The following is a 23,641-nucleotide window of genomic DNA, read 5'->3' as shown; positions in this document are numbered from 1 at the left end:
CCCAGCCAAAAAGATACGTCTGTACAAAATGTCTGAAGCAACTGAGGGTTGCTGCTTCTTGTATTGTGTCAAATTTATGATCCTGACCCTGGCATGAAACATTCTGCTGAGTTAGTTTGCCCTTGTTCTTTCTATTACTTTATCATGCTGCTATTCATAAAAATGGGATTTTATAGGTATAATACAATATTTCTACGTATTAGAGATGAACAGATTTTTCCTACCAGTTGCACTGTTGTTATGTGGCTTTGCTCTCCCAAATCTTCACTGTCTTCTTCCTAATTTAACATGGAGAATGTCTGAACTTAAATCCTGGGAATGGTGCATGGCAGATTTTGGAATTGCACCACTTTCCTTATTATGCATAAAATATTACACTAGTTTTCACTTATGCCAGGGCTTTTTTTCAGCCAGAACTCGCCAGAACGCCATAGCCATCATAAGTTAACAAGAGAGGCATTCGTGGTGAGTTCTGGCACCTATTTTTCTAGAAAAAATAGCACCAATTATACATAACGAACAAGGAATACCAGATGCTACATGGAATTCCAACAGGACAGTCCCTATGGTCCAACGGAACCACAAAGGGCTCGTCTACACTTCTGCTTGTTCTGCGCCTAGAAAGCATGGGTCTGAGATGTTTTGTGTTCTCCCCACAGTTTCCTCCTGGAAAATACACCCTTTAATGCCAAATTAGACGATATGGCAGTCTGTGGATAACCCAATTGCTGTTTGGTCTGATTTAAGAGTAAACCCCAGGTTTTCCCAGGGGAAATGGTGGGGCAAACAGAGGTGGGGTCTAGCTGGTGTACCGTAGCCACAATCCTACACCAAATCTAACAGAAATGACATAAGGTTCCTCTGAGGAAAATTTCCTAGGAGGAGGGTTCAGCTCTGACTGTGGTGTATGATTTTACACACACAACACTAATAGCACGGCACATACCATTGGGACTGGCCTCTCCATCAGGGGAAGAAGATTTTGATGAGGGAAAGGAAAGGAAGACACATTCATTTCCTTTCAAGGAAGAAAGGAAACCAAAGCCTACAGGATCTACAGGAAGCAAAATGATGGCACCCCATTTATTTGTGGCACCCCTTTCCTTCCTTTTACTGCCATTCCCATCCCCTCCCCCATTTTTATTTGCTGCCTGAAATTGGGTCACAGAATCTCCAGCCTTGTCTTAGGACATGAGATCTTTGGGACAAGCCTGTCCCTGTACACCTGGCATACACTGGGGATAGCAACGTGTCGCAAGCCAAGCAACAGGGCAAACCCTTCCACCTCCATTTTCCAGCCAGGATAAAGATGAAGATAGTACTTTATTTATACCCTGCCCATCTGGCTGGGTTTCCCCAGCCACTCTGGGCGGCTTCCAACAAAATATTAAAATACAATAGTCCGTCAAACATTAAAAGCTTCCCTAAACAGGGCTGCCTTCAGATGTTTCTAAAAGTCTGATAGTTGTTTTTCTCTTTGACATCTTGTGTTAGGGTGTTCCACATGACGGGTGCCACTACCAAGAAGGCCCTCTGCCTGGTTCCCTGTAACTTGGCTTCTTGCAGCGAGGGAACTGCCAGAAGGCCCTCAGCGCTGGACCTCAGTGTGGCTAGTTTCCAAGGATACACAAATTACTGTGCCTAGTGGCTAGATGAAACTGTTCTCCAAACCATATCCCTGCAAAGGACACAGGTTACCCAAGAATATGATACTTATTACCCTGTGTAATGCTGATCACTCACTGAAAATATACAATGATTCATTTTAATAAACCAGGTGTAGGCCCAAGCAAAATAGAAACATCTTACTGAATATACACACTGCCTACTATGTGAAAGGTAGAGTGCTATTTAAATAAGAGCAGGTTTTGGAACCACTAGATATGTAACCACTTGTTTCCTATTTCATGTCTGCTAATGGCAAAATATTATTTAATTTCTCCTCATATTCTCAGTGAGAATATACTTTCCTTTTTAAATATCACAATTCCCAGTTTCCATACTGTTCAATATAAAGGATAATAAGACGGTGCGATGTTGGAAATAAGGAACTTTCATAGCATTGTAAACAAGGAAATCACACCTCCAAACAAAAACATTAAGGCATAAATTCCAGAAAAGTAAGTTTTCACCTCCATTAGACGAAACAGCACTGCCATTAATGCCTGCACTTTTCCCTCCAACAAAACACTAAAAATATTAAAACACATGGATATTACCAAGACAAATGTAAGCACTTTTAAAATGCTTTTGTTTCAGTGGGAGAAATTCAAGAATGCACTTAAACCCTTCCATTGAACCCTTCCAGGGACTTAAGGATAACCCTGACTTGATCACCTCCATTCAAAAAGGCTAAAAAGTGAAACTTGAGAAAGCTCATTGTTAATCTGAGGCAAAAGTTTAACTGAACTTCACAACACATCACCTTGCTGCTAACACAGAAGAGAACACAGAGCACACAGAAAGAACATTCCCTTACCTCAGAAGTCTTTAATGGGTCGGAACAATTTGGATTGTCTCTTGCCCTTTTTCTATGCACAACCATAAAATTTTAAAAGAGCTCTTTGCCAGTCTCCACTGCACCAGATAAAAATAAAATGCACAAGCTAGAGCATTTGACAAATGGAGGTACCAATGCAATCCCTCACCCTAATTTATTGCCAGACAACTTGTCACTTTCTCCCTCTCTTTTCTTATCGGATCCTTCTTGGAATGTGAGCCAGCTCACATTCACATCAGCCTAAAGCAGCAGAAATAGCAAAACAGTCTCACAGGTCTTTAAAAAATGTTTCATGTTACAACAGTTCACATAATCATTTGCCATCCAGAAAAATAGCTCCTTCTGAAAAATTCACCAGGGCATTAATTTACTAGTGCAGCAGGCTCTGTTTATTTAGAATTTGTGGTCCTCATGTATAGGACTGCCACAGGCCTTCTTAAATTATCAGTCTTAAACACGGATTAAATCTACTTTCATGCAATAAATGGAAAACAGCCCCTTATGATACTCCTTTCCCAGTGTGCATGAAATAAATTGCAGCCTATGACTAGGTAGTAATATTCAAAAGAGGACTCCAGCCAGTGAACGTGAGGATATAGGAACTGAACTTATACTAGGCTGAACTCACATCCAGAGAATATATATGCTCAACTAGCAGTGACATGAGGCTTACTACACAGTTTTGCAGCTGCTCTTTTAGGCACACCAATCAAGTGGTTCCAATGGCAAGGCTTGTTACTCATTAGTGAAATTCTTCAGTGTGTGTACAAGTGCGTGCATACACTCATGTGTGCATACATTTTTTATCTGAAACTTTTTGTTCCTTACAGGAAGTAAATTTTCACCAGCAAACTCTGCAGATTCATAATAAACTGAGTATTAGCAGCAAACATTTTCTACAGATTTCTGTCTCTGAAATATCATTTTCATCCTTTGCATAAAATAACAGTGTTGCAGTGCTATAGAATATACTTTTTGGCTCAGTGAAACTTGAGGCCTCTTTAGTAATGCAAGTTGCCTAACGTTCAAGGAGGAAAACACACGAGAAGCAAATCCTCACTGACATTGTGCAATCACTTCCAAGAGAGTAATTTCTCTTTTCTCACAATATAGCTGCAAAATCTGAAGCCAAATAAGTTTGAAACATGCATGTGCCTGGAAGTTACACAGAACATTAATCTTAACCTTCTTGTTATTATCTAGTACTCTCATTCATTTGCTGTGCCAAATTAATACTGTTTCTAAAATATCAAGTAAAGAAGCAAGATGATACCCATACCCCATTGCAAACAAACATCCGATTCCACTTAAATGAAGAATTTAGTGCAATACTGAAGAAACGATCAAGTCTAGGATTGCTTCTCTGTATATTAAGCTTCCATGGCTATGAACGCCCAATAACCAAAAAGCATGTCTCAAAGGTATACTTTTGCTCACAAAAAAATATTGCTTTGGGATAGTCATATCAAACATTCTCATTTACAGTCTCATTTTGTTTCAGCACTAAAATAGAGATGTACAGGAGGGAGAGAAAGAATGAGGGAAGGGGGAGAGAAAGAGAGAGGGAAAAAATGAATGAGAGCTCTGCAGTGCTGTTACAATTTTAAGAAGCAAAATGAAGAAGGAAAACCTGGAAAGACATTTGAATCCTTTGTGGCCCCTGACACAACACTATCCATTCCATAGAATGCTACAACAGGTGACCCTGTGATGAATGCAACTTTGTAAAGCAGTTATTGGTTAAATTTCATCCAGACCTGGGCTATGCAGAAATCTGTAATCTTGCCAAACGATTCTTTGAAGAATGTCTTCAGCGTGCAAAAAGACCAGCAAATAAACATCCAGTAAAAGAGTAGGGTAAATAGCTGACAGCTTTAACCTTTCCTCCCCGCTCCCAATAAACCGGTAGATAAATAAATAAATAGACAGACAAGCAGACAGACTGTTCCCTGTTTGCTCAAGATGCTTCTCCTTCCAACATTCAATTTGAATGAGCCAGTGCAAATGCACTGCTCATCCTCTCATGAGGCCAGGATGCATTTATGTGAAACATGAGGAGAATGCCTAATGCTGAAACATACTCTCTGCATCTTCAATGAGATTTCATTACAAGGCTCTCTTTTCACTTCACTAGCACATACTATGGTACCCTGCAAAGTACGGTAGTCTCTATCTTCCCTGGTCATTCATTGCAGATGCAGGAAAATGTCACTTTCAGATACGTTAACTATGCCCTCTGCAAACACCAAGCAACTACCATTCCCAGCACCCTTAACAAACCACATTTTCCACGATACTTTCAGGGAAGTCATGTGCTTTAAACGTATGGTGTGAATGTGACCTATCTTCAAAAGGCGGTGCAATAGCGTTCACAAGAAATGTGCATAAACACACATGCATTGCTGCGTGTTTTTAGGGCACTGAAAAATCCTGTAAATTATGAAGGGTACCGGGCAACTTTAGTCATGCTCAGAGCAGACCCATTGAAATCAACATTACGTCTCTGGAGCCCATTGATTTCAATGGGTCTACTCTATGACTTACCTGGTTATCGCCCATTGTAATATGAACTATGTGTATCTATGTTAGAGCTGAACACAAGAATGTGGGGGAAAAACCTGGATAATCTCAGGCAAAAACAAGTAAAGTGCCACCGGCTTTAGTAATACAGTGGTACCTCAGGTTACATACGCTTCAGGTTACATACGCTTCAGGTTACAGACTCCGCTAACCCAGAAATAGTACCTCGGGTTAAGAACTTTGCTTCAGGATGAGAACAGAAATCGTGCTCCGGCAGTGCGGCGGCAGCAGGAGGCCTCATTAGCTAAAGTGGTGCTTCAGGTTAAGAACAGTTTCAGGTTAAGTACGGACCTCCGGAACAAATTAAGTACTTAACCCGAGGTACCACTGTATTATGTTTTTATATGTGTTGGAAGCCACCCAGAGTGGCTGGGACAATCCATCCAGATGGGTGGGGTATAATAGAATTAGCAAAATTATGAGGAGCTATTTGGGAAGGTCGCCTGTGATGTGCCATTCTGGTGGCATTTACTATGCATGTGTAAGAAGATGAAATGTGCTGAAGATCTAACTGCTGCTAAAATCTATCATTGCAGAGAACACTGAGAACTGCAGAGGACTTTCCCAGCCCCCGTTGGAGAAGTGGAAAATGTAGGTTAGGGTGATTGCTTAGAAGCATTTCATAATCACAGTATTTTCTACCTGAAGAAATATTTATTCATACCCACTTCCCCTCTAATGGAAAACCTGTTGACCAAGACCATTTATTGCTGCCTTTATAATGTCTGGTACTAGACCCTTATTTAGCAGCAGCATATAATGGTGACTAATTCCACAAGTTGTAGGGACACCTTGAGGATAACTCTCTTATTTTCATCGACCAGAAGCCTGCAGGAAACATTTATTCCTTTTTAGCACAATCACAGCACAGTGCCTGACATTTGAAGCACATAATTTTCTCTTATTTTATTATCTGACTTCAGGTTTTCTAAACTGCTTCCTCTGAAGGAAAAGATTATACTGCACATATGCAACAGGCCCAGGTACTATAAAAAAATATGGAAACATGTTGACCTTTGGAAGTTCCATATACTCATGTGATTTTGACTCTGGTTAGGGGAGAGATTTCAGGCAAAGTGCTGAAGGTAAGTTTCAGAGGAAGACTTCATTATCATTGCATCCACCTGCCACTATAGTGAAAGAGAAAGCCTATTTTTTATTGCAAGAAAGTGGACTGTAGCACTACAATTTATGCTTATAGCAGCCTTCCTTAATATGGTGCCCTCAAGCTGTTTTGGATTGCTGGGATAGCTCAGTTGGTAGATTAATCTCAGGGTCGTGGGGCTGAGCCCTACAATGGGCAAAAGAGTCTTACATTGCAGGGTGATGATTCTCGTGGTTTCTTCCAACACTACAATTCTATGATTCTATCAGCATTCCTGTCAAGATACGACAGGAAACAACCAGAGACATTTTTGTTCCAACAAGCTATTCACAGTTGCATCACTATTTCTCTGCCATGGGTCTACACTTTGTTTTGTTTGTAAATTCATCATCATGTTATTTTATATGCTGTTTTTAATCGTATTTGGTACACTGCCTTGGGATATATGTGGAAGGCAATTAATAAACACCACCATGGATAATAATAATAATCATCATCATCATCAGCCCCAACCACCATGGGGTTAATGGGATTTCAGATCCAAAACATCTGGAGAGTCCAACTTGGAGATGTGCCACAATTAAATTTCATGAAATATTTAGGCTACAGCTTAAACTGGATATGTGGGCATCTTAGAAAAATAAGTCATTTTCATGAAATTTAATTGTGGCACAGGATCTTAATCCACCTGAACAAATTGACCCAAATATAATATAATCAGCTTTTTTGCCACCTCCCATTCTTATTTTCTTTTTTAAAAAATGATTCTGAGCCCTGACCATAAATGTAAAGCATAGCAGTTTTGAAAACTGAATGAATTTGTATCCATGTCTACTCAGAAACAAGCCTGAACAAGTTCCATGTGGTTTAATGCCCAACAAGCAAATTATCAGATTGCAAACTAATTCTTGATCAGCCTACTCTGATCATTTCTTCTACTCCTTTCCAAGCCTCAGTCCTTTTCTTTGATATTATTTACAGGGCCAAATGTCATAAAACAGTAACTATTGTCCAAGGGTGAACATCAATGACTTGACAATATAAGTAGTTATTAAAGTGAAAAGGAGCCTGTATTAAAGTTATTTTATTTCTACAAAATAATAATACTAATAATAATACACACAGTTCTTAAGAGTTCTTATACAAACTTTCCCATAAACCATGCTACATTGAACATGCCTCTAAAATGCAAGTTTCCAGTAACAGCATATTCCATAGAACATATTCCAAATTCCTCACAGTCTTCATTTAATTTGAACACAATGATTCTCCTTTTCCTTTTTAGATCATTTTATCCTTTCCAAGTTGCCTTCCCATTATTAGGGATGTGAATTCTGTATGAAGCTGGATGTGGGGAAGGCTGTGTGCATCTACTTTATACAGTTGCTCTCGTACCACTGCTTCCCTCCAATGGCCTTTAAAAGACTTCATAACCAACGTATTGAAATCTGTATTGAGTTAGACATCAAGCAAGGAAGAAATTAAATACAGATCTGCAGATAAAATGCTGCAACCCCACAGCAAACATTAAAATATATATATTTATACTTTTCATTTTACAACAAATACAAAACATAGATTTAAATTATTCCACACATCATATTTTGACTCTCCTCCTCCCCTTTCTGCGGTTTTTTATATTTATACTACTTTTTACTGCATTTCCTAGTTAACCCTATTTATTATTTATCCCAGATATCAATATATGTTTTTTGTTACTGCACATTTTTACTTTAATCCTGCTAATGTCTTAATTTGTTTACAATAATTTTGTAAATATTCAATAAAAGGTTTCCATTCTATATTAAAAAGTTTATTGTCTTGGTTTCTTATTCTTCCACTAATTTTTGCCATTTCTGAGTATTCTAATAGCTTCTGTTGCCATTCTTCTTTGGTTGACATTTTCTTCTTTCCATCTTTGGGCAAAAATCACTCGAGCGGCTGTGGTCGCATAAATAAATATTTATATTGCTTAGGTAACTCTAATCCACATAATTCCCACAGCAAACATGGTGGAAATTGAGACCTGTCTCCAATCTACGGAGAACAGTGCTCCTTTCAGTAGAGAGACTTTGCTAATTATGAGACACATTGCTAATGGGTAGTGTGGAAAATAATTCTTCCACTGTCTGTACCCTGTGCTAATCTTCCAAATTGCTGCAATCAATTGACTGGTGCAAGAAAACCATTGTGCTGCTGAAATATTATGCAACAATCCCACAAACTCATCAGTGAGGGACGGAACGGCCTGGGTCTATCCATCCCCCCTCCCTTTCAATTGGCAATTAAGCCCACAAATGAGAGAAATGGTTATGTGCTGAAAGTAGGCTTTACTGACAAAAGTACAGGTAACATACCTCAGGTCCCCCTTCATATCTGATGTATAGATGGCTATGACGGCATGGGGACAGCTGCTGAGACTCTACCAGGCCAGGAAGCTTTTGACATTCTTGGACAACATAGCCCAATGCGTACCATCTCAGTTCCCTCTGGACTGGGGCAACTGCATTGTTATGACTCCATGGATACCATGGATTCCTGATTAGAAGATTATTCTCTTCCTTGGAGAATAAGAGTCTTCCATTACAAGCAGCTGCTATTTCCACAAGAATTTCCTTTTAACATTAGCAGCTCTGGTCTGGCAGCTCCATCAATTTAGATGACCCATGCATTACTCCAGTATAGTTTCAGTTACTCCTAAGTGTTCAAAGTACACCAAGCTCTCTAGTTTAACAGGCTTTGGGTTCTTAAAACTGAGGGTCTTGGGAGCAAGCCAAGCAGGAACAAGGTGGGAAGATTTTATGAATGCTCATCTTTGGCCAAGAGTATAGAGAAACTCAATATAGAAGCCAAGTTGCCTGGGCCAATCTGTATGCATTATGTAACCCTCAAGGACCCCAAAGATCAGATTTAACTGCAAGGGGCTTCTCCTCACTTGCCAGAATCCCCTCTCCCCACATAAATTCTAGGGATTTGTTCTGATTTGCAGTATGTGTGAATTATATTCATGCATTTAGCTCTATGGATGAAAAGGAGAATAACAGCAGAAGAATAAGAGTGATTCCTTTCTTCCAGCTGTCTCAGAGGATGCTCTGCTTCATGCAAGTGAGCTGCAGCAAATCAGGTGGTAAATCAGAAGCTTGAGTGCTCTTAACCTTTGAAGAGTTGGTCAGCCAATCTAGAATTTGATTGACAGTCCAGCCTGAGGCTGCAACCAGGCCCTTAAAATTAGAATTTCAGCTGGATCTTTCATAGTTTAGCAGCAAGACAGGTCACCTTGAGATATCCTGTTGTCTTCTCTCTGCAGATAGCTTGCTCTTGAGGAAATGATTGTCAGCTCACTGAATTGTCCATTGAAAGTGATCTGCTTCTCAGCCCAGTGACTCTTTTAGTTTTCTTCTATTAGTTGCTCTGTGATTTCAGACAGCAATCTGGATAAAAAACCTCAGCCCCATGTATAAACTTCCAACAGCACCCTCCTTTCTCTTTAGCGCTGGTATAGTTATGGGGAGGTTTAGTCTTTCCTCATGCAGATCACTCTCTAAGAAGCTGAGCCACACTCTGTATCCCAAATAAAGTTTTCTAAAGCAGAGAGTAATCTTAACTCTGAAACAGACCATTCACTAATCACTAACCCAATTCCTATGGTACTTCTGTATTCCCTCCCCCTTCTTCTTACACTGTTTCTTCCCTCAAAAGCTTATATCATGGTACAAACTTACAACACAGAACAAACACATGTTGGATTAATCGTAACAGAAAATGCTTAAAATAAAACTGTTGGTGTCATTAAGTCTTCTGAGAAATAGAAAAATACAGAAATGTTCTCTGACATTTATTGTCAAATTCCAGTCATAGGTTAAAAAAAAAAAAAGAACAAATTCGCCCAAGGCTCTTAACTATGGTTGAATTTACACACATATTAAAAAGTTATGAAAATGCTTTTTTACAAAGCATTTTTTAAAATGCATTGAATTTACCATAAGGCTCACCGTCATCATCTAGTGTCACACTGTATATTGCACTTAAAACACACTTAAAACATCGTATTTGCAGCTATATGTTACATATAGGTTGTGTTTTGTTTTTGTCACAAAAGCAAGCAAAATTAATTTTTTTAAAATAAAATAAAATCCTAGATGAGAAAGGCAATTCCCTTTTTTAAAAAAGACTACAATAAATTGCTAGTTTTTCAAAGCTTAAACAAAGCACACAATGTGAATACATAAAAAAGGTAGATTTGTGTGGTTCTGTTGGAAACATGTTGATAGTTAATACAGAGTAAACAGATACCTAAAATGCTATGAACTAATGGTTCGTGTTTTGGAACAGGCATTTTCTTTTTACTGAGTACAGTAAAAGATATCATACCAAAAAAAGGTAAATTCCTTTAAAAGTTTCTGTTCTTTAGTATCTTTGGCTTGGTGCAAATGCATTACACACCATGGAATTCAGCTTCTGGGAGCATGCCCCTGCCCCACCTCCTTTCTCTGGAGCAGGGATGGGAACCTGTGGCCCTCCAGATGATTTTAGACTCCAACTCCCATCAACCCCTGCGAGCATGGCCAATAGTCAGGGAAGATGGGAGATGTAGTTCAGCAATTTCTGGAAGCTCACAGGCTCTCCAGGCCTGCTCTAGAGCAACACTTTCCCATGGCTTTTCCATCCTGACATTTAACGTTATTTTACATTACGCAGGTGCTGATAACTATAGATTAAGGGCAGCTAAAGGCTCACATTACATTATGGGAAACATTTCAGGGGTTTCATGCCTGTGGGGTATATAGCCAGAGGTATAAATAGCCAGCCGTGACTTTTACTTTTTTATTTTATGCTTCATTTCAGCCATGCAAGAACCAGAGGTTTCTACCCACTCACAAATATCTCTCCATTCTCCACCCAAGTAAGCAACATACGTTAATAGGTTAATTCCAGCCTGGCAAAGGTACTCAATGAGGGTAAAGAGAAGGGCTGGTGGGAGGTGTGGCTTGGGGAAAGGAGTATGGCTTGGGGGAAAGGGTATGGCTTGGGCCAGAGGCTCAGAGAAAAAGAATTTGACGGTCTTATTTGGGAACCTGAAGTTCCCTATTCCTGCCATTGTTAATACCAAACATGTAAACTTAAAGCTATGGTTTTAAAGCTGCTGTTGTATCATTCAAAATATACTATGGAATCATTTTATGATGGCACCATGGTTTGCATTAGCTTGCATGTTGAAAGTCTATGCTTCAACAAAGGCAAAAAACCGCATGCCTTTTTTCTCCGGAATTCAAATGTTTTTACTCCAGTCTTAGGCAACTGGGGGGGAAATGCAACAGCTAGGTCAAAAAGACTTAGTAAGCAGAAAGCCAACCTGCCTGCTAATACATTTTTCCAAGTCCTTCAGATAAGATCACTTTACCCTACTCTATTACCCTATTAAGATCAATGAGGCTCAAATTTAAATTGGCCAGTTCTAGAACATCTTTCTTATGAATCAAATATCTGAAGCAGTCTTTGTCCAGAACACAGAGGTATATTCACAGAAGCATGTTTGGAAAAGTCTAAGTCATAATTTGATTGACTAGGACCTTTCTTTAAGTTCTGGATCACAGCAAGGACACTGCCTCTGTAATAAGCCAACAAGCCAATTGCTATTCCTTATTGCACAGCTCCATTGGATTTGATATCTGATTTGATGTTCCCATCACTTAATCTACTTGCACATTCCTCAAATGAATACACTGTATTTCCTAAAACGACTTGGCTATTAACCCTTAACAATTATGTCCCCTCCCACTCTCTGCCAAAAAGCTGGAATGGCACAATGCTAATATTTACCTCCCCACCTTTTGCTATTATCTACAGTGGTACCTCGGGTTAAGTACTTAATTCGTTCCGGAGGTCTGTTCTTAACCTGAAACTGTTCTTAACCTGAAACACCACTTTAGCTAATGGGGCCTCCTGCTGCTGCAGTGCCGCCGGAGCACAATTTCTGTTCTCATCCTGAAGCAAAGTTCTTAACCCGAGGTACTATTTCTGGGTTAACGAAGTCTGTAACCTGAAGCGTATGTAACCCGAGGTACCACTGTATTTAAATTATTACAGACATTTTGAAAATACAATGAACTTTAAAAAATAAAAATCAATGTCCATTTGTTACCATGCCTTTGAGTAAGCACATTTCAACATCATGGAAAAAGTCGGGAGGCCAGCATCCATCCATCCAATCAATGATTATTGCTTAGAGCATAATCACTGTGGCCTTTTTTTTTTTTTTTAACCATATAAGTAGGTCTCAACTCTCTGCAGGACAGAGGTTTGCCACACAAACAAATGTACCACAGACATTATCAGATGTTATTTGAAAACTATTAACCGTGACATTCCAGGTGATCTTTCTTGTTTGCTTCACAATAAAAAAAAGCAAGCACTGGCAAATTAATATTTTTTAACACAAAACCTTACATCTGCTCACAACAGATGGCTCAGTTTTCAACTTCTTTTATGCACATGTTGTGTTTCTTCCATATTTAAGTGTTGCATAAATAAAAGCTCTTTCATGATATTGCAAAGTTACTTTCAAAGTGCATATGCGTGGGCAGGGGCAATTATAGGAATAGCATACCCATTTCTATTTAACTTTAGAAAAGAGAGGTTTCAGTCGCTGCCTGCACAGAATACTAGTCAAGGTTAGTTAGTATACAATAAGCCAGGAGTTGCACACCTTGTCCCAATGCACCCTAGCAAGAAATGATTCCTTTGACCACACTGGTGAAGTATCCAAGCCTAAAAGACTTCAGTGAGTTATCTCTGCCCATCCCACTCCCCACAACTTCACACAGATGTGTGTTTTCAGAAGGGGTGCTGGTTGGCAAGTGACAGTGAATCCCATAACAAGCTAGACAAAAATTTCAGAGCTTTGGGGCTTATATTTCTGAACTAGGTACATTTCACATTCCAACACAGTTCAATCCTGAATTTTTTCAAGTACAATGGCTTTCTATACTCTTCCCTTGATTTAAGATACCTACTCTTGATCATCAGGCAATCTGTAAGGAGTTGATTGTCTGTCAGATATTATGTGGTTTGGCCCAAAAAGTCTTATAGTCTTATAACAGAAACTATTGGGGAAATGCTGTCAGATTTTGGCTACAGTGATAGATTTAGCACAAGCTATAACTTATCAGACATCAGTTCCCCTTTTTGTAGTCTGCAGAGGATCCAATGTTTATCAAAGATGTTTGCACACTTGCCTGGAGGGTATGGTGTATAGAAGGGGAAAGATGCCTCTTCAAGGATATGTGTGTGAGACAGAGGTGGGGAGTGAAGAACTACGAGGGGAAAGGCGATTGTCATAATCTACTTGGCTGTTCTATGCATTTATATGAAGAGCACAGATTATTCTGACATTTGGTTTCTTCTTCTTGTACACAGGACAGCCACCCAAAATAATAGTCCCATGTCAATTTTCACCTTCCCATTTCAATAAGGTTTAGTTCATCTTACCCTATCTTTACTAGTACCCCACATTACTATCAGGTGTTTCCCTGCCCAGCACCCTTGGCTGTCATTTTCAGATAGAAGGAAATGCACTTCACAAAGACATGAGGACATAGGATGCACTGAACTAGAAACACACCTACTATTTGGGGGTGGGGGGGCAGTCTCGTTTTCTTAACAGCATGCAGTTCTGCCTCAAAAACACCAATCTATGTATGGAGTTATCCTATCTGCTGCTCATGTTCTGCTAGCAGCCAATCATTCTCAGAGCCCATTTAACGCCCATACTCTGTAAGTGCAACCATCACCACATATTTGACACCCTAGGGCTTATCACATACTCATGCTGACCGAGAGCTTACTCTTTGAGCTGTTTTATTCGCCAGTACCAAGTTTAAGTTGGGTTCACAAACGGCCAATTGTACATGCCCATACAAGCAGATGCTATGACAGCATTAACCTTAAATGCAAGTTGTTGACACACCGCTGCAATAATAGTGGTGGGGGTGGGGGGAGATCCAAAAGAAAACAATACGTTGATTTAACACTTAGATGTCTGAAAACAAGTGCAATTAATATATTAGAGATCTCTATAACTCTATAATGCTGAACATCAAAACAAAATTACTTTTGACTGAATAGCCTTGAAAGACCATAAGGTCACGACCCTTTCATATATAAATCTCGGTTTAAGAACAGTCTGGTTTAAGAACAATTTGGTTTATGAACTCCACAAAACCGGAAATAATGTCTTGGTTTGAGAACTTTACCTCGGTTTAAGAATGGAATCCAAATGGTGAAAAGGCACTGGTCGCAGAAAGCCTCATTAGGGAAAGTGCACCTCGGTTTAAGCACGGCTTTGGTTTAAGAACTGACTTCCAGAACTGATTATGTTCATAAACCGAGGTACCACTGTACGTATATACTGCAATCCATTTACTTCAACTTGATAATAGCCAACCAAGCTGCTTCTTTTAACTGCAGCACAATAGGCTTTTATTTTAACATACCATAAATATTCATGCACTTCTTCATTTTCTGAAGTTGTACCTTGTACAATGAATAATACAAGTCATTTTAGTCTAAACAAGGCCCTGCTTGGTCATTTGGTAGCAGGTTAAAAAGCAGCCCAAGCCGGCATTGAGGATGTATCGGCTACACTGCATCATGAAGAAGGAGGACGTAACATGATTTCTTCCCTCGGGGCTTTCTTCTAACTGAGCCAAGGAAGGAAGCTGCAACTTGGCAAATAAAATGGCTGCATAGGAGCCAAGCAAGGAAGTGGACTGAAACATGAAATGCTGCCAAGATTTGTTCAGCTTTCCCAGATATGAAAATTAATTGAGTAATGAAAATGAACCACAATATAGTTATTATAAGAATGTTTTCGTAATAAACCTTATAATGGAATTTTAACCCCTTGCACCACATTTTATTTTTTTCTCATAAAATGTTTGTTTCACACCTCAGCACCTCCATGTATCTCTCAAAACCCTCTTGAGAGATTGCACACTATTGTGGAACCCAGCACCATGAAAGTATTGAGCGGATGATCATCAAATTTTCAGACGACACCAAGCTGGGAGGGGTGTCCAATGCTACTGAAAACAGACTTGGGATTCAAGATGACCTTAGCAGATTGGAGAACTCTGCCAAAACCAACAAAATGAATTTCAATAAAGACAAATGTAACATTCTATACTTAAGTAGGAAGATAAATCTCTGCACCAATGTAAGATGGGGGACACCTGGCTTGCCAGTAGTAAGTGTGAAAAGGATCTAGGGGGTCTTAGTAGACCACAAGGTTAACATGAGTCAACAGTGTGATGCAGCAGCAAAAAAGCTAATGCTATTCTAGGCTGCATCAACAGATGTATAGTTCCTGATTTAGAGAAGTAATAGACCCTCTCTAGTCTGCCTTGGTGAGACCACACCTGAAGTACTGTGTCTAGTTCTGGGCACCACAGTTTAAGAAGGATGTTGACAAGTTGGGACGTGTTCAGAGGAGGGTGACGAAGATGATCAAGGGTCTGGAAACCAAGCCTTGTGGGGAAAGATTGAGGGACTTGAGTTTGTTTAGTCTGGTGAAGAGGAGACTGAGAGGAGATATGATAACCATTTTCAAATATCTAAAGGGCTAATGGCAAATAAATGATTGCAAACTTTATTCATCAGGGCAAGAGACCTAGACTGCAAGTAACTGTATTGAATCAATATTCCCAGAGAGAGGATAAGGGTATGGGGGGGGGGGGGACAACGACACACCATTATGTCATTAGCATCATATACAATGTAATGGAGAAGATTTGGATAAAATTACAATTTCGATTAACCAGTGCAACACATATTACCAGACACCATCCCATTTTTTATTCATAACAAAACTATCTTAGAAATGATAATAAACCCATTTGCAAAATTTTCAAGAAAAAGAATATATCTAAAGGGATGACACAAGCTTGTTTTCTCCAACTCCAGATTCAAGCTGCAAGAAAGGAGATTACGACTATACATCAGGAGTAACTTTCTGACATTAAGAGCTGTTCGACAGTGGAACAGATTCCCATGAGTAGTGATGGACTCTCCTTGCTTGGAGGTTTTTAAGCAGAGGTTGGATGGCCATTTGTCAGGTATGATCTAGTTATGATCCCTGCATTGCAGCGAGCTGGACTAGATGATCCCTGGGATCACTTCCAACTCTACAATTCTATGATTTTATGACCAGAAATCAACTTCCACTAAATCCCTGTCCACAGGTTCTCTTTACTTGTGTGTAAATAAGTGTGTGAGGACCAGTTGGGGTGAAGGTCCAAAGCATGGAGCCTGCTCTACCCTTGGGAGGTTACCTGCATGATTTAACCCCTGGATTGTGCAGGTCACATATTTCCAGTTACTCTGTTCTTAACAAAATCACATTCATCACTTAACATGGAAGAATCAGGGGCATAAACCCAAAGCAGCCATAAAATAAAAGGCAAATATGTCTGATTGACAGACATGAAGTTATGTTTTACAACTGAGTGAAGTCCTTACCACAAAAGAGGCTGAACCAATATGTTAGCCAAACGCCTTCGGCAAACAAAACCTGTAAAAGGAAAATAATTCCCTACCCATTAATTTTATTTACTAATAAATCATTTAAACATTGAAAAATGCTACCAGGGGTTTCCAAGGGCTTATAAATCTATTATGCCTCTACAGTATTATACAGGCTTGTCATCGTATATTTTACCCAGCTATAAGAAATGTTTTCACCTAAGTGACTAGAAGTCTTGTGAAGTGTTCTAAATCATATCATATTTATCCAACACAGCAATCAAGTTAAGCTTTCAAGTGTCTCACGGCAAATATAAAATATTTATCAATCTGAGCGATGAAAATTTGCATGTATTTATACGTCACAGAGCAGCCTATGGGGTGACATGGAAATGTCACTTACCCCAAGCTCATGGAGAGTCATAAGCCAAGCAAAAACATTTGTCTATTGCTCATGAATAAACAAAATGCAAGGCTAATGAGTCAATGGGCATCAGCTACTGTATATAGTAGCCTACATCACTAGCTGATAAGTACCGCTGTAATTTCCTTTCCATAACAGTCTAAGTAGACATTATATTTGCTATTAATGAGGTGACGAGTAGACTAAGGAAATGATGTGGCTGATTTGAACCAAAGAAGCACTTAAACAACAACATTCTGCTGTAGATCTTCTGCATGATGAAGTCTGTGACCTTCTTGGTTTGGATCACAGAATATAATTTGTCAGTTGATGTGCAATGCAGCATTGTATCACGTGCAGAAAGACTTAGGATAGCTATACTTTACCGACTTTCCACTTGATAAGAGATGGCACCCTTGATTAACAATTCTCCACGCGTTAGGCCTTCAGTAGAAACTTGTTGAAGCAACTTTATGCCTATTACTGGTGCAAATCAAATCAAGCTAATTTTCTCTTTTGTGTTCTCAAATGCATATAGGAAATTAATTAGCTGGGAATTCAGATTAGGTATTTTTGGTATGCACACTTCCTAGGAGTGATTTATAAGTGTCACAATATTTGATTTATTTGACAACTTCAGAAATATACATCCTTTAAATAGTTTCAGCAGGAAATTGCATCAAGATTCATGACTCCCAACACATTGAGGCATCGTGTGCAGGAGCTTTATAAATTCTTAAGCAAAAAAAACAAAAAACAATTAGAAGAATATTGGCTATTCTTCAACAAATTGCCCATAAGTTTTCTCATTGTTCTTCTTGGTACTTAGCAGTCAACTTTAATTCTGAAGTGGCTGAAAAATTGTTTCCCTATGTCTATGACACAGCAAATGATTGCTGCAGCTTCTGTAGAAATTTGTGCGGAACACAACTAGCTTTGGTGAGCCAACTTGGTGAGCCAACTGTGTAGGGCAGAGCTTTGAAAACGGCAGAGATTTCCTGATTTAGCAGCATATAAGAGGGTCTCCATGGGAGGAATTCAACTGAGTGCCATGGCCATTGCTCCATCAGTACAACCATTTCAGCTTGCCAAACAGAACAATCCATTGTCTCCCTGTACAGTGTTTTGGGCATTCTCCTAGCCCTTGCCCCGAACCAGTTGGAGGGATATGAAGTTAAATGATGGGCATGGGGGGAAGCTCTGCTGTACCAGTGGAAGTCCTTGCACATATTTCCATTACTCGGAGTCATTTCTTAAATCTGCCCCTTGTTTCCCAATTGCCCAGGGTCTGGTCTTGTGCCACTATGGCAGACTAACCCAACTTCCCAATAGTTCTTATTGAAATTTCACTTTTAGACATTCAGCACAGCATGATTTAAAATCAAGAATATAGCTTTTCCACAGTTGTTTTGGACTAATATCAGTGCTCTTTAAGAAGGGAAATGCGGGCACAATTTTATTTTATTTTTGTAACTTTGATTATTTCTTCTGCTGAGTATTAAGGGAGGGTCAGTTCAAATAATAAAGGCATTATAAGGGAGAAACAAGTACAGGAATCTCCACATTTTCTGTTCAAGAAAGTACCTAACTTTTAAATATATTACTTAGCAGCATTATCATTTTGCCACACATTTCCAGCTTGTGATTTTTGCATTAGAGAGGCAGGATATATCATTATTAATATTTATAAAAATCATATGCTGCCCGTCATCTGAAGATCACAGGGTGGTTTACAACATAAAAACACAAAATACATAAAACAACAACAACAACGTGCCCCACAAACACAATATAAAGGTCATAGATTGTTTAATCAGTCAAAGGCATGGGAGAAGAGGAATGTTTTCACCTGGCACTTAAATATATGTAATGAAGGCGCCAGGCAAGCCTCCCCAGGGAGAGAATTCCAGAAGCAGGTAGCCACTGCAGAAAAGGCCTGCTCTCGTGTTGCCATCCTGTGGAAGGGACACACAAAGAAGATTACAATGCCTGAGATTGTAATTGCAGAGTCCAGGTTGGTTCATATGGTAAGAGGTGGTCCTTACATCATTGCAGTCCCGAGCTGTTGGTTTAATCAAATCTAGTTGTAATGAAGCAGCATGTTGTTGATTACAATGGGGGCAATTTTTATGTGGTGGTGCCAATATGTAAAGGTAAAAGTAAAGGGACCCCTGACCATTTATTGGCTGAGGGAGCCAGTGTACAGCTTCCGGGTCATGTGGCCAGCATGACTAAGCCGCTTCTGGCGAACCAGAGCAGCACATGGAAACGCTGTTTACCTTCCCGCCGGAGCAGTACCTATTTATCTACAGTACTTGCACTTTGACGTGCTTTCGAACTACTAGGTTGGCAGGAGCAGGGACAGAGCAACGGGAGCTCACCCCGTCGCGGGGATTCAAACTGTCGAACTTCTGATTGGCAAGTCCTAGGCTCTGTGGTTTAACCCACAGTGCCACCTGCGTCCCTTAGTGCCAATATAGAAAGGCACATTTATTTTGATGGTTTTGTTATTGTAACTTCAAAAGAAAAACATCAAAGGCAGCACTTTGGAAGTGAATGGTGGCTTTTGGTACTAAACAGCATTTTATTCAGCATCTCAAACATGACACCTAAACTGAATTTTTAATTATATGCAAATTTTAATAGACTGGTAATTAAGCAGTTAATATTATTTAACTGATAGAGTTCCATTACAATGGTGGAAATGGACCTAACCATCACCATCATCTTCCATATTCTATACTAGCCCACTGCAGGACACTCGAAGCTAAGAGAATAAAACATTTGGGCTGTTAAGTAGCAATTTACTTCTCGACACTCCGACAGACAGACTTCAAATATGAAAGCCTGTCCGGAGGGTTTCCTCTAGTCTGAGGGAAGTCAGAGAAACTTGGAAAATGTGGCCTGAGGACATCTGAAGAGCAAGAGTTATGGTGGGAAAGTTACACCGGGGGGGGGGGGGGATGAAGCTAGTTGCACTGTCAAAAAGGAGAAAAAATGCAACCGCACAAAAATTGCATATCCTAATTAATACAAATGCAGATTTAGAAATAATTTAAACAGAAATATTTTGCATACTATCATAGTAGGGACAACTGTGACTAGGTGACGTCTGTGCCTGCTCGGTCTGCTTTCCATGTGCTTATTGCCAGTGGACAATATCCAGGCCTCTGCTCCACTTTCTTATGGTTCTTTATCTTTAAACTAGACTTGGACTGGGCTTCCAAGAGGTGACTCCTTTAAGTAGACTGGTGGTCTCCATAAAGTAGGACATGTGACTATCCTATATCACATCTCTATGGTATTAACTATTTTTCACATTTTATCCTGGCCCCCTGCACTAAACATTTTGACAGTGCATATGTTACAGGTTAAGCAGGAGAGAGATACTACGGTAGCCTCCTACTTTCAGGGGGAGAAACAGGCCATGGACCTAGTCCTCCACCATTGCTGGTTGGCCGGTTTTTGCTATAGCCAAATCCACAAATTGCAATATTTAAATAATATCCTGAATGTAGGCAAGCAACTCAGGTTAAAGCCCAGCCTTTGGAAAATCTGCTATAACTTGTAAGCTGAGACACAGATAGCCTGCCACAGATGTTCCCTTTGCAATGCTTAGGCCAAATCAGCCCACCTAGCCCTCTGTGGTGCCTTGCAGTATTACTAAAATCCTTTGAAATACACAGTGGTTCCTTGGAGGATGTTGGAGAACAGCCTTTACCAAAGGTGTCATGGACTTTAAGAAACTCGAACTCAGAATGCAAGGGAGAAAAATGCTAAGAGGAAGGCACGCTTGGCAAATCCACACCGTGATCAACTCCCACCTGGGAACCAACGTCCCCACTGTGGAAGGACGTGTGGTCCAGAATTGGCCTCCACAGTCACTTACGGACTCATTGTTATAACAGTGTCTATGGAAGACAATCTTACTCAGCTATGAGTGATCGCCAAAGAAGAAGAAGAAGAAGTGTGGAGATTCCTTGGACGCATGAAACCTACCGATGTAGGATGTACACTAGGAAGGATGACTGGAGGGTAGAACAGTGCTTAACTTGCTTTTTTAAAATTATATTTTAAATATTTCTTTTATCTGGAATATTTATAAACTGCTTAACATTCTAAAATACCAGGGTGGCATAGAATAGTAAAAAGCAAAACAAGTTACAAAAATAGTACAGTTCAACAGTTCTCAAATAAATAATAAATTCATCCTTCAGTGAAAGCTTGGATTAATTTTACAAAATGTTTTTAGCATCTGGTGAAATGTGTACAATGCTAAAGCCTGTCTAACTTCAGCAGGCACTGTGTTCCATTTTTATTTTTTTAAAATCAATACCGCATTTGTCAACATGCTTCATTGGAAAGCCCGATTGATTTCAGTGTTTACAAATAAGTGTTCTTAGGATTAAATCAGAAGAACTAGGTGTTCTTAGACGCAACATGAAAAGTTTTGACATACTGATTGATTCCATCAGCAAGAACATTTGTCAACAAGCCTAGCAGGATTCTGCTTGTATGTGAGCACACCCTAAATATCCAATTCAGTTGTAGTTTCTTACTTATCACTAAACCAACCCCTACAGCTCAGTTGGCTGGCCCCACTTGTTTTCCTGAAATCAGGAGCACTTCCTAGGTTCAAGCAATACCAGTGAAGACTGGCTGTATTTAAAATTGCTTGCTCTATATTTAACTGACAGGAGCTCATTTCCCCCTGTAATGAGTGCAGGTGCAGGGCACTCAGAGAGCAGGAAAAAAGAGCAAAACGTTTGGGTAATTAGAAAAATTCCAGTGCCTGAGATGCAGAAACCCAGGCGTTCACTGGGAAAAGGCCGAGGTTTTCCAGTAATCCAAAGAAAGCCAGGGAAACTTGAACACAGTTCATATTTCTCATCGCCATTCCAATGAGCAATCAGTTCTTCAGAAGACAAAATACTCCCCAGGGACACCAAAAAGGGGAGAGGTAATATAGAATAGTCATTCTGTGCAAACAATAAAGGTAAAGGTAAAGGGACCCCTGACCCCGTGGCCGACTCTGGGGTTGTGGCGCTCATCTCGCTTTACTGGCCGAGGGAGCCGGCATACAGCTTCTGGGTCATGTGGCGAGCATGACTAAGCCGCTTCTGGCGAACCAGAGCAGTGCACGGAAACGGTGTTTACCTTCCCGCTGGAGCAGTACCTATTTATCTACTTGCACTTTGACATGCTTCCGAACTGCTAGGTTGGCAGGAGCAAGGACCAAGCAACGGGAGCTCACCCCATCACAGGGATTTGAACCGCCAACCTTCTGATCAGCAAGTCCTAGGCTCTGTGGTTTAACCCATGGGTTATATTCAAATTCACACCAGAAAGCAACTTGCACAACTGATCTCTCTCTCCTCGCCTTCCCTTCTCCACTGCTGCAGCCCCTCAAATCCTCTTCATAGCATTTTTTCAGTGGGGGGTGCACAATCACCTGAACTATGTGTGCTTTCTTGTAAGGGTCTGCAGTGGGAGGATGGAGAAGCACCTGAAATTAGGAAGAGGAACCTTATCTAAGTACTCCCGGCTCACCTGTTGATAGAACGTACAAGTCTTTCTGACCAGCAATAAGGTGTGAGGTTAAAATACGTGTCCATAGTATGAAAGAAGAATGGCAGATGAAATTAATGGACTACACAGAATTGGACAAGATGACAGGAAGGATTCGAAACCTGTAGAATCAGAGATTCTTAGAGGACTGGAGTAAATATGTGAACTATTTGAAAATCAATTGTAATCAACAGATTACGCTAGTAGGATTACAACAAGTTTTGTAAGGAGGACTATGCGAAATATTGCAGAGAAAATTTGCGAATAGAATTATTAGTGAAGGACTATAAAGCAATAATGAAATAACGAAATGCAGACTAAGTGATAAAGATTGAAAAATCTTCAGATGTAGTTGATGGAAGTCCAAAAACATTGTATAAGATAAGAATAATATGTTATATGATTTTTGGAAATCATATGCAAATCATATATAAAAATACATGTCCACAGTTTGTGTACCCTCCTCAAGAAATGGGGGAATAATTTTGCAGCTCATCTGCAAATGTTCTCTCGCCACACATTATACTGGAAGCAAGATGGGACCATGTAATTTCTCATTCTCTCCTATGGTAAGTGACCATACGCACACAAAACTCTTTTCTCCTTCCCCAACCTTGTTCTGTATACAACACCTACTGTCTCACATATGTAACTGATATATGGAAAATACTTTACAACCTGAGAAAAGAGACAATGCACGTACTTTCGTAAACAAAAAAATTTAATAAAAATATTTTTTTAGAAAATCCACGGATGCTCTTGGTGTTAGTGCTATTAGACTTCAGTTCTCTCTCTATCTCTCTCTTATTATTATTATTATTTTAAAAAAGGAAAGTCGCATACAGAAAAGCATCCTGAAGTTTTCTGCGGAGTCATTCAGTTCAAGCAGAAAAGCAGCACAAACTCTGCAATTTGTATTTTCATTTTGTATTTTTATGTCACGAACCACGCTGGGATCTTTGGATGA

General features: G+C 39.7%; 1 protein-coding gene across 3 annotated transcripts in view; it reads right to left on the bottom strand.

The window, feature by feature from the left end:
* FRMPD4 (FERM and PDZ domain containing 4) overlaps positions 1-23,641 on the bottom strand; it is a 203,852-nt gene that overhangs the window by 118,504 nt on the left and 61,707 nt on the right. The window contains exon 1 of one of the 3 annotated variants that reach the window (XM_081907516.1): positions 4,258-4,473. The exons of the other annotated variants lie outside the window; for them this stretch is intronic. The gene's annotated coding sequence lies outside the window, so the exon portion shown is untranslated. Of the gene's footprint in view, positions 1-4,257; positions 4,474-23,641 lie in introns of those variants that run through there. 3 annotated transcript variants of the gene reach the window in all.

This window comes from Podarcis melisellensis (assembly GCF_964234715.1).
Source record: "Podarcis melisellensis genome assembly, chromosome: 4".
Taxonomy (NCBI): Eukaryota; Metazoa; Chordata; class Lepidosauria; order Squamata; family Lacertidae; genus Podarcis; species Podarcis melisellensis.
This window is presented reverse-complemented; position numbering and strand designations above follow the sequence as displayed.